Consider the following 15,930-nt stretch of genomic DNA (forward strand, 5'->3'; position numbering starts at 1 on the left):
CTGAGATCCTATGTTTGTGACAGTGTCATCTTCTGCGCCATTTTGTGGATGAACATTTGTAGTCCTTCTTCTATGTTTCCCAAAGGTTCCGGTTTTTGGTTCTCAAGATCTGGTCACCCTAGGTTGTGTGGGAAGCGGACATTGAAAGAAAGAATCAGCGCATGAGGAAGAGCGCAAGGGGGGAAGAGAGAGCAACGCTGAGTACATGCAGGTGCGTATTTGAGAGCGGAGCAGCAAACAAGAGGGTGGAATAAAGTAGATACACTCCGAGGAAGGGCTTAACAAAAAAGTAGTTCCTGAAATGTAAGCGGTGGAAGGATATAATCCAGCCAATCAAAAAGATGGGCTAGAGTTATCGCTGCGAGGAGGAGATACACAAGAGGAAAGGAAGACATCTAATAGGACGCAGCAGGAGTGTGGCAATAAAGCCAACGAATGATAAGCAACGGGCAGACACTAATTCTATTAAGTTTTTGGTATGGTCCACAAGAGGTCTTTCTCAACATTTAAATCTGTCTTTAAGCGAGACCTAAAAAAGAGTCCTGCTTTGGGGGTGGAGCCTCAGCGCTTAAGTAGTTAAAGAAGGAGAACAGGTCTGCTGGTGAAAAAGAACACAACAAAAGTGATTCCGTTCCACAACGGATGCTGTCAATTATTGGTTGTAACCAGGGCTTTAACCCGTTGCGTGCTGCCGTCGGCCAACGTGGCCACGCCCACCTTTTAGAACGCCGCACTGCGCCGAAAAAACGGCCGCAGTTAAGGTGTTAAGTGGGCCGGGTCTCACCCGTGCTTAGCACCGGCAGTTTTTTAAAGAAGGCCTCAAAATGGGTCTCTATCGGGCTCTGTTTTGTGCCCTGGCACAGGCGGTCTGTTTTTTTCTGGCCTGCAGTAACAACAGGCACATTGATGTGCGCTGCTCACACTGTTCGCTTCTCACTAGTGGAGAAGTTACGGCATGACGTCATGCCAGGTGAGCGTTGTAGGGGAATCCTTTAAAGAGTCATTTTCTCCCTGGATTTCCCTTCTCTTTTTGAAACTCAGGAACAGCAGCATTGTCATGGTGTCACCAGGGCTTTAAGTGGAAGATTTTTCAATATCATATACAACAAGCCATAGTTGCTGCTTATTTATCTTATGCAACTAACAACCACTGACAAAGCCAATAGCCCTGACTTGTTGCAGGTATGATGTTACTTGATGTATCATATATCTGGATGCAATGACAGGAACAGCAAAATACAAGTTGGGGGCAAAGTATTCTAAGCACAGATGTTTACCGTATGTATTTTTAAGCCACGCCTTTAATTACAATGTCCATGCCCCCTTGAGAGACCCTACAGTTTTTTCACCCACTTAAAGCCCTGGCTTTAACTATAAGTAAGTGGTAAGAACAGATTGTTTATTTAAAAGAAGAAAAGAGGGTTGAGCATAGAAAGGGCAGCATCTATGGAGTTTATTTAGTGTTTTCACACAGTGCAATATTTGCGGGGGGCCCGTGTGTTTGTGGCTGAGGAGAGATCACTGACGGTGGTTCAAATCTTTGGGCCAGCAGAGCGGTGGTCCTGGCATGGACTCAGGGTGTTCCCCACATCTGGAAGAGGAGCATTCTGGGATTCATCACTCTTTGGTGGAGGTGTGATCCCTGCCTGTCCCTCATCCAGCCTGTGACACATCATCTGTGTTGTGTCAGGCACAGAATATCAGCTTTAGACTGTTACTCAAATGTCATGTGAAAATAAACACAAGCACCAAACACAGAGGAACACAGGAACTGCTGTAATGTTTCATGGTTGAGACGCAGTATCCGCTGTCCGGGGCTCTGACAGCATAAATGGCCATCAAGGAACCCGCAGTCCTTGTTCCACACAATAACATTCCCTGCAAGAAATAGCTCTTGAAGAAACACAGGCTATAATACATCCTCCTTCTTATTTGAAAAAAAACACTGAATTATTGGAGTCTATAGGTATGACGAACCTGAGAAAGCACACAGGAGCAGAAAAAAGAAATAATTAAAGCTAAGATCTAAAAATATGTACATAGAGTCAGCTGAATAAAATACTTGATGAGCATTATAAACTATGGATTCCAGCAAGATCTCAACTTACTGAGGAAGAACATCACCTGCCCAAAACCTTAGCCGAAGACCGCACGTCCCATCATGCTTTCCTATGCTAAGTACACATCCTACGTATACATCACCTTCTTTGACATTAGTGAAATATTGCGGTATGCCATTCCACACCTTCCCATCCATGCCGGACATGAAGGCCGGAATGCTTACAACTCAGCAGTACAAAAGTTTGATTTCTTATGTGGAGTGGGTCTGTAACTCAATTGCATCTTTTTAAGCTCATTCTTCCACTTCAAGCATCCTTTACCAGATAATTGCAAACATTAATTCAACACCCTATTGAACCATTCAACTGTGCAGGTTTACCTAGGATGGTATAAAACTGTCCTGTGATTGGTTACTCCATGGCTCCTTCAGAATTCAGACATGGCCCCCAACACAATCTGAGGACCGTTACCTGTCCCAATTTCTTCAGGGATGTTTCTCTAATGAAAATATTCTCTAGAAAAGTTGTGATATTATTTGTTCTTACCTCATTAAAAGGTTTTACCTCTGCCCATTTTGAAAAATATTCGATCAAGATTATGACAGATGTATCCCTCAATTCCCCATGACCTAATAGTCCACAAATATTCAGATTCACTCGTTTCCAGGCTCCATCTGGAAATGTATAACGGGCGCAATTGAGCATTCCCTCACCACCAAAGTCTTATTACTGTACATGCAACTCTCCAGATCATAGTCAATATTGGGTCACCAAAAATACTGAAAGCTTTCTTTTTCATGGCAGACATGCCACCATGATCTACTTAAAGCAAATCCATCAACCGATGATCAGAGGTGCAGGACGAACCAACCTCTCTTAAAATTAACTCATTGAAGACTGAATATTTCAACCAAACCAGTTTATATTTTTCTACCAACTCATACTTTGTCCTTTCTGCCAACCCTTTGAAATAGTTTCCTTAACATGCAACAATTCTTCCTCCCAACTTATGCCATGCCTTCATTCCTCTTCAGTAATGGCTCCTCCAGAAGTAGCCTAAACATTTGCTACCAACCAACTATCTTCTGTTTGCTCAGAGGTGTCCGATAATCAATGCCTGGCGAGGCAAGCAGATGTGATATTTCTCACATAAGGTACATGTTTTACTTATTCGAGGAGAATGAAGTTTGACAGATGCATTTAATAAAAACAAGGGGAACTAAGGCTTATTCATGCATATGTGGACTAAGTGAGAACGCATGGGTTTCAAAGACCTGAAGGAGTTCAAATTGAACGAAACGCGTCAGCTACAGTAAAAAGAAAAATTGTTCAGGCAACAATCAAACAAGTACACATTAATCTATAAAAAATGTTTTTATAACTACATTGGATCTTTGTGCAATCTGTTCAATGTTATGATTTGAAAAAAAACTCGCCCAGTATGGCCATCATGGAATCCTTCAATCTACTCAAAACCTGCAGCAAAATGTTACTATGCTCTAAATTGTCCTTTCAGCAAACGAGGGTATTGTCCTGGAACACAAACACTTTTTCCATACCTGACTGCAAGTTGTGCAAAATCTATTGGAGAAGTGCCAAAGCAGATGCCAATCTGAATGGTAGTCTGAGGTACCTATATGCAATTCCAGGCACCACCAAGTATGTTAGGTGCCTAGAACCAGGATGTAGCACCATCTGAGGATAGTCCATGGAGAAGTCTACTTCTGAAAGTTACTTGTATTGCACAGGTACTCAACATTTCTTCGATATTCGGCAGCGAGTGCCCATGACCCCAAAGGCATACATTTAGGTCATGCAGATCAATACACATGCATATTTTACCATTGGGTTTCTGATCCAATACAATTGGACTCAGCCATTCAGAAGCCTCGTTAGACATTATTACAACCTTCTTCACTCATGTCTGTGTTGTTCACCTTTCAAAGTGTCCCTCAGTGCCAAAGAGCACTTTATGAACTTTTAGTGCAGGGCCTTTTATCAAACTTATAGGATAGGAAAACCCTTCCAATTTGCCCATACTTTCACAAAATATTTTGGGAAATTCTGCCCTTCATTTTTTTTTAACATCTGGTACTTACATTCCCACTACTTGCTCTGGGTGATTAAATATATACCTCATACTTTCTGTTCTCTCCATCCAAGCAGTAATCCTCCTTTCTTTAGAACATACACTTTACCATGGGTTGTTCTTTTCTTATTTGACAAGTCAGTTTCAAAGCAACCTGCAATAAGTAATTGTACACCACCATATCCTACAGGGCACCCATGCGGTATTCCTAGCACAACATTCTTAAACCTCATCCATGTGTACTATTCAATTAAATTATGTGTTGATAATGAGTCTGCCCACATCTTCACATCTCCGCTTCTACTCCAAGAATAACTGTTTTGCATCAAGGCAGCTGATATGGTTGAACAACATTCATTCAGCATGTTACCACCTATTTATTTGTCAATAATTACAACCTGCATTGAATCACTCACAACTAAAACACAATCTTCCACACTAGACTCCAGCAGCGGTTTCTTCACTTGGGAGGCGCCCCCCCCGCGTCCATTGTGAGCTGCGCAGAAAAAAATAAAATGGCATTGAAAAGATTTCATTCTATTTTTCCAACATGCACACTGCTGCAGCTCCACCCCTAAGCCCAGAGACATGCGGGTGTGTCAAGAGGACAGGGGAAGTGGCTGGCTGGATGCTTCAAAGTGCGCATGTCACTTTTGGCCAGCTCTCTTGCGCCAACCAATCTGACATGCGCTCTTTGAAGCTCTCCACCCAGCTGTCTTAGAAAGCTGGGATTACAGGGCCTGAATGAGCATGCAGCCAGTCTGCTTCATTCAATGCTGGTGCTGCTCGCACAGCATGAGAGCAGCGCCAGGATTGGTTAAGAAAGTTGGCTGTGCCCATGCTGGAGTGAAGAAGAAGATCTGTAGGAGCGAGGACATCTGAGCCAGATAACGTATTTTTCTTTCTTTTTTTTATTACTTCCTTCTCTCGCCTATTCCCTCTCTATACTTCCTTCTGCCATCTACTTCCATCCCTCCCCCTCTCCACTCATTTATTTATTTGAAAAGTTTTATAAAGCGCTGGCTAGACCCAGAGGTATCAGAGCGCTTTACATGAGTTACAGCGAGCTGCAGGTTACATAGTTACATCACTTAAATCAAAGAGTCACAGGGGGAGGAGGAGGGGGAGGGAGGAAATACACCACGGGAAAAACAAGGAAAACAATGTCAGATGTCCGGCTGGGTAGGTGACGGCCGAGGGGGTGAAACCAGGGCCAGACTCCTCTTTAGCTGCATATGACAGCTCCACCCGGCATCGGCCAAGGTTGCTTGTGCATCGAGGTGAGTACAAACAGTTTTGGTATCTGCCCAGGGGGCGTCGTCAAAGGCCCATCAGAAGTGCAATGGGACCTTATTTATGAGTTATATATAGTGCTGGCTAGACCCGTAGGTATCAGAGCACTTTACATTAGGCTAAACAATGCTACAGAGAATGAAAACAAATACATAATACGTCATAAATTAAACAACAGGTATCGTAAATCGTCTGATCTAAGCTTTGATTGTGTATGTTATATGTTAAATTATGTCCCTTCCAGTGATGCAGGTCATCCATGGCTCTAGGGTCTGTAGCCTGTGCCTCTGTGTCCTCTGTCAACTTTCCCAGGACCATGTCCTGCCCAAGAGTCTGCTTGCCAGGCAGCCGCGGACCCAACCCCGTCCTCAGTGCTGCACCGAATAAATATACCTCCAGCCTCCTGCACCAGCTCTCTTTCCTAAACTTACTCCGGAGAGTGGCCTCACCAGATGGATCGATGCATTTAACGCCAACTTTACCTGCTGGATTCCTACCGTAACACCCGTAAACTGAAAATTTTAAAAGGAAGCATTTTTATTCCCCCTCTCGTGAGCCTGTTGCTGGAGGACAGCGGTGATCCTGGAGGCAACTGATTTCAAGGCCAGTGACTAGAATGAAAAGCTTGCACAGCACAACGAAGAAACACCGCCACCACTGGCAGTTTGGTCGCCCCCCCAGTCCCCATAGCTGCCAGCCACCACTGCTAGGCTCCTACTCTACCAACTGTACCCTTTTGGTAAATGTACTGCTGCTTTTGTTGACGCCGCTCACACTAGTCTTGCACACGCATGGAAAATGTCCTAATTACTTGCATCAATAACATGTGACCTTAATTGCTGGAGTATTTCCAGAAGAACATTAATGCTAAATGCTTCCACACCTATAGAACAGGTTTTTGTTGTGTATCCTCTTCTACCAATGTACTTTCACCTTTCGTTTGACTTTCGCTTGTCACTAGTTTCAGATCTTTAGGCTCATTGCCAGCTCTGTCCACCACAAATTTAGAATTACCCACAGTTGAATTCAATACCCTTCTATAGATTGAAGGATTCTTAGTTCTCTTTGCAATTGACACTGCCTTATCCAATGAGAGATCTTTAATTCCAAGAAACCTTTCTTGAATGTCCATGTGATTTGTGCGATTTAGCAGTTGATCCCTTAGAATATCTTTGTGGAGATCCTTGGTCCCACATGCAGGTTCAAGAATGTGCAAACATCCTACATATCGCTCTGCACTCACTCCTGGTAGCTGCAGGGTGGAGAAAAATATGTCTTCCACAACCACATTCAGGTTTTTGAAACATAATTCTCTTGCAACCCCTTCCTAGCACACTCCTATTCATTCTCATCTTCTAAATCCTGTCATTTTCTTCAGATCTCCTCCCGCTGGTAAATTCTTCAAAAGTTTTCTTTCTCTGACTCCCAAATTTTGTTTTAATAAAACTAAGGGGCATATTAGCAAGAACCTCGTTAAAATTATCGCCGTTTTAGCGGCAGGAAACTGCAGCTAAAACGGCGATAATGGGCTTGATAATATGCGTTATAGAATTCCAATAGAAGCCCAGGTTAGATGTGCAGGACATCTAACCTGGGCTGCTATTGGAATTCTATAATGCATATTAGCAAGCCCATTATTGCCGTTTTAGCGGCAGTTTCCTGCCACTAAAACGGTGATAATTTTAACGAGGTTCTTGCTAATATGCCCCTAACTTTTTTTCAGAAACATAAACTTTGAACCTATCAGTTCAAGATATGTTTCGAATGCGTCTATCCAGTCTTCCACAATAATACTGGTTCGCCAGGGCGCTGTAGGAACATCGGACTTCAGGCTACAATTGAATAAGAACAACAGCACAGTTTTATATTTACAATCTTAGCCTTTTTAAAGAAAATTAATTTAAAATAATTAGTCACTGATGCCACCCACATTAGACTCATTCTTGATCTAATGCTTAGGAAAGTCTTTCTTCACTATTGGTTCCATTGTAGTCTTCTATCCATGTTTGCTCACACAGCACAATGTCTGCTGTGAGTCTTTCTTCAGTGAAATCGGGGTGTTCTCGTTGCCAGTGAATAAAGGCAGCAGCACCAAATAAATACGAACAGATGAACTATTTTTATTTTTCAGGATTGAGATGCCGCATCCGCTGTGCCGGACAGAAACAGCATATCTGACCATCCTGGAATCCCCAATCCTTGTTCCACAATAACACCCCAGCGCCTTGAGACCCTCACGGGTGAGTAGTGTGCTTTACAAATGCTCTGATTGATGGTTTGATGGATTGATTGATGCCCAGAGCTACTCCTGAAGTAACACAGGACATAGCAGCATGGAAACAGATGACGGGCTATTTCAGCAGAATGATTTGTTGTGGAATAATCAGTGAAGACTCATGGTGTAGTTACCTACTGATGTGGGGAGTAACCAGCACATAATTCACCATCCATCTGGCCTTGATCCATGGAGTAAGTTTTGAAAGTAAACAGACAATTTCTTCTTGGCGGGAGCTCAAGGAAGGTGTCACTTCCTGGCACAGCTGGGTGCCAGCCCTTTAGAGTTAATCACTCATTCTATTGTAGTTGTTTACACGTGGGGCTGGTAGTGCGTGCCAGATTCCATTATTATCTTTGTGATGCATTAGTATTTATTTTTGAAGTTTGGAAGCTGAGGTGCTGATTGTGTTGTTTACTCGTTTTTTTCTAAATATTTAGCGATCCCGCTGCCTCCACATTTGCATTTCTTGGCTACCATGGATTTTATTTAGGACATTGCTGATGTCAGTATGAAGCTGGAAAGTACAACACAAGTTTGCAGCAACTTTCATTTTCTTTCTTTTACGAGTCAACCCGAATGCACCGGAAATGTATGCAGTGGCCCATCTTCCGCTTTTGCCTTTTTGTGAGAGTAAAGTTACATGTAGACGTCGTGTGTTGAGTCGATCTTCCTGGCCACATGAAAAGAAGTGTAATCGAACAATGTGCTTCCCTGTCCGGATCACGTTTTCTGCACCATTATGGGCAGTGTTTGGAAGTTTATTTTGCACGTGCCCGTGCACGCGCAAGGAGCTCTCTGAACTTCATTTTTTCTGGTCTCGCCTAGGCAGCGCTTCAGGCATGCTGTATTCAGGATATGCGCATAAAGCTCCACCTACTTCCTGCATATTTGTTTAATTGGCTCCTGTCCCTGTCCTTTGTAAATGGTGGCTTTTCATTGGTAATTAGGCTTTGTAGTCCCTCCTTATTACCTCCCTGTCTCTTTGTAACCTCCCATGAGGACACCCCATACATGTGTTGTTACACCCTAGGTTTTAATTACAGCTTCAAGGCACTCATTTCCTAAAGGCCTTCAGACAGGACACTCAATTGGTCCTAAACAAGGTTGACAGGGGTTACTTTATCCGCTAACACATCTCACATTTATATTAGACCTTCTATAAATTTCACTTCAACAGCTCCACATAGAGTACAACCTATACAACCTATATTAATATAATAATTCTTTTGTCACATTTCAAAGCTACTAATTGTATGTATTGAATGTACTGTGGTACTTTCTTGCATGCAATGAATTATGGGTAGGGTGGATTTACCATATCTTCAAAGTTTATGATGCTCACTAGGGACCTCTAGGCTCAGCTTGCGGTACTGCACCTACACATCTCACATTTATATTAGACCTTCTATAGATTTTTCTTCATCAGCTCCACATAGAGTACAACTTAATCAGAATTAACATAATAATTATTTTGTTACATTTCAAAGCTATTAATTGTATATATGGACATAGCTATTTGAATGCACTCCTGGTACTGTCTTGCTATGGGAGTACCATATGTGACCAAATGTTTGATGCTCACTGTGGACGTCTAGGCGCAGCTTGCAGTACTGCACCTGCACATCTGACGTTTATATTAAACCTTTTATAAATTTCCCTTTATCAGCTCCACATAGAGACCAACCTAATCTGGAATTAATATAATAATGCTTTTGTCACGTTTCAAAGCTACTAATTGTACTGTCTTGCATGCAATGCGTTATGGGTAGGGTGGATTTACCATATCTTCTAAGTATATGATGCTCACAATGGACCTCTAGGTGCAGCTTGCGGTACTGCACCTACAGATCTCACATTTATATTAGACATTCTATGAATTTCCCTTCATCAGCTCCACATAGAGTACAACCTAAGCCGGAATTAATATAATAATTGTTTTGTCACATTACAAAGCTAATAATTGTATGTAGGGACATAGCTATTTGAATGTACTTGTGGTACTGTTTTGCATGCAATGTATTATGGGAGTACCATATGTGACCAAAAGTTTGATGCCCACTAGGGACCTCCAGGCGCAGCTTGTGAGTTCTGCATCTACCGAGCTCACATTTATATTAGACCTTCTATAATTGTCCCTTCATCTGCTCCACATAGAGTACAACCTAATCGGAATGAATATAAATATTTGTTTTGTCACATTTCAAAAGCTATTAATTATATATATGGACATAGCTATGTGAATGTACTCGTGGTAGTGTCTTGCATGCAACGCATTATTGGAGTACCATATGTGAGCAAAAGTTTATGAGGCTGACTAAGGACCTCTAGGCGCAGCTTATGGTACTGGTGTGCCGCTCGCAGCCGTTTCTGTGGCGAAAACTGCTTTGCTGGCCATTTGGAAGGAGACCCTGTCTGGATATCGTGTGGAATATAAACGGAACTTGGAATATCTGCGAGTCCCAGCAGGCTGAGCGCTAAATCCATCACGCGCACCTGCGACTCTTCCCGCCCCACTCCTCCCCCGCATAAAGGCCCACCCATAGTAGCGCACGGCCAAGGGCGGGCCTGTTGTAGCCCGTTCGAGCCCGGAAGAGACCGGACCGGGCCCCCCTCTTGGCCCCTGTGTAGCCGCTCAGGTCCCCCGTGACTGATTGTTAATGTTTGGTTGGGACTAAGCCATACCGATACCGTAAGAACATGGCAACGAGGGAGACCAGAAACAAAACAACAGGATTATCCACCAAGGCTACAGGTACTTTGGATAGTTTTCTCATCAAACCTAATACCGCTGTAAATAATAGCATGACATCCCCAGAAGATCAGTCTGTGGAAGGATCTGATTTATCCCCGTGCCTAACTATGATTGCCAAAACCCCAGACACTGAGAACGTCCCTCATTTTTCTCTCTTGGATAGCATAGACCAAACTATAGAATCTGTTCTGCAGCAGCTGCGGACCCCTTCTAATCCACGCCGAGATTCTTGTCCTACAACATCTGAGGTCTCCATTTCTCTAACACCTAACCCAGTTATCATTCTGGATGAGGGTAGTGACTTAAATTCAGTACATTCACGGGGCCTTCGGGAGGGTGCAGTCCCAAAGAGAAAAAGAGCTAGACAGCCGAAGGGCAAAAAAAGGCCCAAATTGGTTCAAATCCCAAACTCAATTAACACTGGGCCTGAAACGATGGAACACCCTGCTACCGTGATGAGTACTGAAACGGCAAGCCCAATGCATCCTGTTGACACACAGACGCATGTATCGGCTGGCCCATTTATTTTTGGTGAAGGGTCTTGTGGTGTAAGGGCCCAGTCCATTGACATTATTGTAGATGCTGTTAAGAAACTCCTAGATCCCCTGTTGGCCAGGCTTGATTATATCGACATTAGATTACAAGCTCTAGAAGTAGCGACCGAGGGGATGGAGGATCAGCTAAGGACTCTGACGAGCGCTCAAGGTGCAACTATGATGAGTATGGGGTCTCTTTCTTCCCTTAGTGCTTCTAGTACCCCAATAGCGAAGAAGACCAATGCCCCCCGTAGTGAGAGTGTACCTATAGTCCCTACACCCAAACCCAATCCAATACCCCCACAAAGGCAACTCCCTCCCGTGCCCTTAGTGCGGAAGTCAAAGTTGCCTATTACAGCGCCCACCCAGAGGAAAGAAAAGACGCCCACTAGGGTGGCCGATCGCCCTCAACGGGTTGCTAATAGTCTAAATCGGGCAAATATAGTTAACTTACCTCCAGGGGCGGCAGCCCACACTGTGATTTTGATTGGGGTCCCTGAGCTTCCCGACTCTGTACTGGAACCCTTTGATTCACTCAGAAACAAAGTCATCAGCTGGTTGAATATTCACAGGCCACTCCCACCTAATATGAGAGGGGAAATACTGATGGTCAGGAGGGTCCCCTGGGTAGGACATACTGTAAAGAAAATAGGGGGCGATTGTATTTTGGTAAGGTTTAGGGACTCCAACATTGTTTCTCACATTTGCAATTGGCTGGGGAGCCCAGGAAATTCATCCATACAATTGGTACCGTTGTCCTTTTTCTATCCAAGAAACAGTAATTTGCATTTGGGAGGGAATGATGGCTGGACTAGGGTGGGCTTTGCCATTGGCGGTACAAGATATAGGCCCCGACGTCAAGACACAATAACGCAGAGCAACTTTATCCATGCCAATAGGTATAGCTGCCTCAATCAGGTTGACTGACTTTCACGGATTGAGTCTACTGGGGAGGGGGTGGTTGGGTTGCCCATACAGATCAGTTGAGGACAATGCCAGATATCCTGCATAATGGTAATTCTGGTCTTGCCCACTTTTATCCTGACCGGTTAAGTGCCATCGGTACTTCCCAATGTCCTACACATCTGGCCACTACGTCGGCTGGTACCGATGTACCAGGAATCCTTTCCCTGATCACGCCACCCGCAGATGCAATAGGCGGTGAGGTCCTGGTAGGGCCGACATCCATGGAAGGGGCATTAGTCACCCATCAAGATCTGGGACGAACGAGTGTCCAGGGAAACCCACCAAGCTCCGGGCCAAAAAGGATGAAGGTCCTATCATGGAACCTCGTGGGTATGGCTAATAAAATAGATTGTAGCGACTGGGGCTCCCTAGTGGACAGTAATGATATCTGCCTATTTCAAGAAACATCGGCCAGGGAAGTTTCCCCCAGGGTGGGCTTCGAAACTTTTTATATCCCAGCTAGATGGGGAGGAAAAGGGAGGCCTTCTGGTGGACTTGCAATCTGGGTGGCGTCCCATTTGGGCTGCACAGCAGAAATTATGGCAACCCAATCGGAAGACATCCAATGCGTTCTTTTAAAATGGCCATGTACCTATAATTTGGCGATTGTTAATGTCTATTCCCGTCCAGTCAGCGTGTCCATGGAATCACCTACTTTAGATGATTTATCTTTATTTCTTGGACTACTACCAGCAGATTGCAAGATTCTGATGGGAGGAGATGTTAATAGCCACTTCGAACCGTTACATGGTCTAAAGGAGGGCGCCCTGACGGCTGAGGACGATTATTGGGGGATTCCACCGTGTCAATCGCCAAGTCCGAAGATTTGGTCTCCCTTGGCGCTACAGATCATGTCACTCACCTTGAACTACGCACTGAGGGCTTGTAACGGGGGCACTCCGTCCGACAGCCCCTCAGTGTGTACCTTCAACAGGAAAGGCCATGAATCACGTCTAGACTATATTTTTGTAGATACTAGTATGTGGTCCAGCATCTTGGATTTCAGGGTGGTGATGAGAACGGATAGTGACTTGGTTAATAGGGCCAAGCTCTGGGTTATACTCCGTGAGCTTGGTATCGAGGATTCCTTGGTGGCCCTCATAGCAAGCTTGCACCAAGGACTTACTGCGAAGGTCCGGGTAACTAGGGAAGGGCGATGTTCTGACAGCTTTAGGTCAAATAAGGGTGTCCGACAAGGCTGCATTTTGGCCCCACTTTTATTCACCATTTATATTAATGATCTAGGAAAGTCCTTGTTAGCAGGCAACGCTGATGTCCCGCGGGTAGGTGGGAAGCAGATTCCGGCTCTGCTATATGCGGATGACGCTGTTCTCATCGCCCGCACGGGCATTGGTCTACAGACCCTTTTGGAGCTTTTTGGTTCCTTTATGGCTAAATTAGATTTAAAAATTAATGTGACCAAATCGCACACAATGATCGTGGGTCCGCAGAAAAATAAATCACACACAAAAACCTTTTTCTGTAAAGGCGAGGTTCTCTCCAGGGTCCCTGTTTTTCCATATTTAGGGGTCCTGTTTGACGAGAAGGGCTCCTGGGTCCCGCAAATTAAGGCCAAGCATATTTCTTTAGCCCGGTCCACAGCAGCCCTGATGGATTTCACTAAAAGACTAGGGGCTAAACCAATGGAAGCTGTGTTAAAAGTTTACAAAAGTAAATGCATTTCGATAGCCTCATATGGTGCAGCATTGTGGGGTTATACCAACCTGGATAGTATGCAGAGGGTAGAGAATAAGATTATTAGAAGAATCCTGTCGGTTCCAAACTCCACACCTACTTACTCCATACATGAGGAAGTTGGCCTACCCTATATCATAGATGGATTGAAACTGGCCCCTTTACTTTTTTGGGCCAATACCTGGTTAAATACTGAGTTGTCTTTAAACCATACAATTCTTAAAGATGTGACTGCAAGGGAGGGGGCAATGAACATACCCTGGTTGAGATACATAAAGTCATCATTCACTGCCCTCGGGAGACCTGACCTATATTTAACACCGTCAATAATCAGGAAAGCAGATATTGCATGGATTAAGAAGGAATTCCAGGGGAGGACACGCTTAATGAGAGAGGAGTTTGAAGTTAACAAACCATTAGTAAGAGCACACTTGGTTTTGTCCTCTTCCCCCTCGATGGAACCATACCTGCAATATGTTTCTAAACCCTTGCACAGATTTCTGCTAACCAGATTTAGAATGAACTTGATCCACTATTTATTAGGCACCTTCCCTATGTGGGGTAAACCGGAGCATGCACCACCGTGTGAGTGTGACCAGTTTTCTAATCAGGACACTCTCCATTTTCTGTTTTTTTGTGCATTTCATGACACGGAGAGGAGAAAATATCTAATTCCCCTCTTGAAAATTCTTGGCTTCATACAAGTGAGACCAGCCTTACTTTATCTCCAAAGATTACCGGATGCACACGTCACTTTTTGTGTAGCAAGTTTTCTAACAGCCGCTTACAGAGGAAGAAACAAAAGAATTCCTAGAACTGTATTGCTTTAAACCAAATATTAACATATTAACTGTAACTTTATTTCATATCTCATGGAGATTAATTAAGTGACTCTTTCACGGACACTGTGTAAAAACAAAATGAATTGTGGGTACTTTTGATATGTTTTTAATGTATGTATTTCTCTTGCCTTTTATGATTTTAACAAAAATCGAATAAAGTGTATTGTGACTGACTGACTGACTGGGTTGCTAATAGTCTAAATCGGGCAAATATAGTTAACTTACCTCCAGGGGCGGCAGCCCACACTGTGATTTTGATTGGGGTCCCTGAGCTTCCCGACTCTGTACTGGAACCCTTTGATTCACTCAGAAACAAAGTCATCAGCTGGTTGAATATTCACAGGCCACTCCCACCTAATATGAGAGGGGAAATACTGATGGTCAGGAGGGTCCCCTGGGTAGGACATACTGTAAAGAAAATAGGGGGCGATTGTATTTTGGTAAGGTTTAGGGACTCCAACATTGTTTCTCACATTTGCAATTGGCTGGGGAGCCCAGGAAATTCATCCATACAATTGGTACCGTTGTCCTTTTTCTATCCAAGAAACAGTAATTTGCATTTGGGAGGGAATGATGGCTGGACTAGGGTGGGCTTTGCCATTGGCGGTACAAGATATAGGCCCCGACGTCAAGACACAATAACGCAGAGCAACTTTATCCATGCCAATAGGTATAGCTGCCTCAATCAGGTTGACTGACTTTCACGGATTGAGTCTACTGGGGAGGGGGTGGTTGGGTTGCCCATACAGATCAGTTGAGGACAATGCCAGATATCCTGCATAATGGTAATTCTGGTCTTGCCCACTTTTATCCTGACCGGTTAAGTGCCATCGGTACTTCCCAATGTCCTACACATCTGGCCACTACGTCGGCTGGTACCGATGTACCAGGAATCCTTTCCCTGATCACGCCACCCGCAGATGCAATAGGCGGTGAGGTCCTGGTAGGGCCGACATCCATGGAAGGGGCATTAGTCACCCATCAAGATCTGGGACGAACGAGTGTCCAGGGAAACCCACCAAGCTCCGGGCCAAAAAGGATGAAGGTCCTATCATGGAACCTCGTGGGTATGGCTAATAAAATAGATTGTAGCGACTGGGGCTCCCTAGTGGACAGTAATGATATCTGCCTATTTCAAGAAACATCGGCCAGGGAAGTTTCCCCCAGGGTGGGCTTCGAAACTTTTTATATCCCAGCTAGATGGGGAGGAAAAGGGAGGCCTTCTGGTGGACTTGCAATCTGGGTGGCGTCCCATTTGGGCTGCACAGCAGAAATTATGGCAACCCAATCGGAAGACATCCAATGCGTTCTTTTAAAATGGCCATCATACCTATAATTTGGCGATTGTTAATGTCTATTCCCGTCCAGTCAGCGTGTCCATGGAATCACCTACTTTAGATGATTTATCTTTATTTCTTG

The 15,930-nt window shown here is 44.2% G+C and overlaps 1 long non-coding RNA gene across 2 annotated transcripts in view; it reads left to right on the forward strand.

The window, feature by feature from the left end:
* The window catches only part of LOC144783474 (uncharacterized), a 453,048-nt gene that overhangs the window by 165,834 nt on the left and 271,284 nt on the right, over positions 1-15,930 (forward strand). For both annotated transcript variants that reach the window (XR_013601453.1, XR_013601452.1), the window contains exon 2: positions 7,574-7,682. This is a non-coding gene — a long non-coding RNA (uncharacterized LOC144783474). The remainder of the gene's footprint in view (positions 1-7,573; positions 7,683-15,930) is intronic.

This window comes from Lissotriton helveticus, chromosome 9 (genome assembly GCF_964261635.1).
Source record: "Lissotriton helveticus chromosome 9, aLisHel1.1, whole genome shotgun sequence".
NCBI lineage: Eukaryota > Metazoa > Chordata > Amphibia > Caudata > Salamandridae > Lissotriton > Lissotriton helveticus.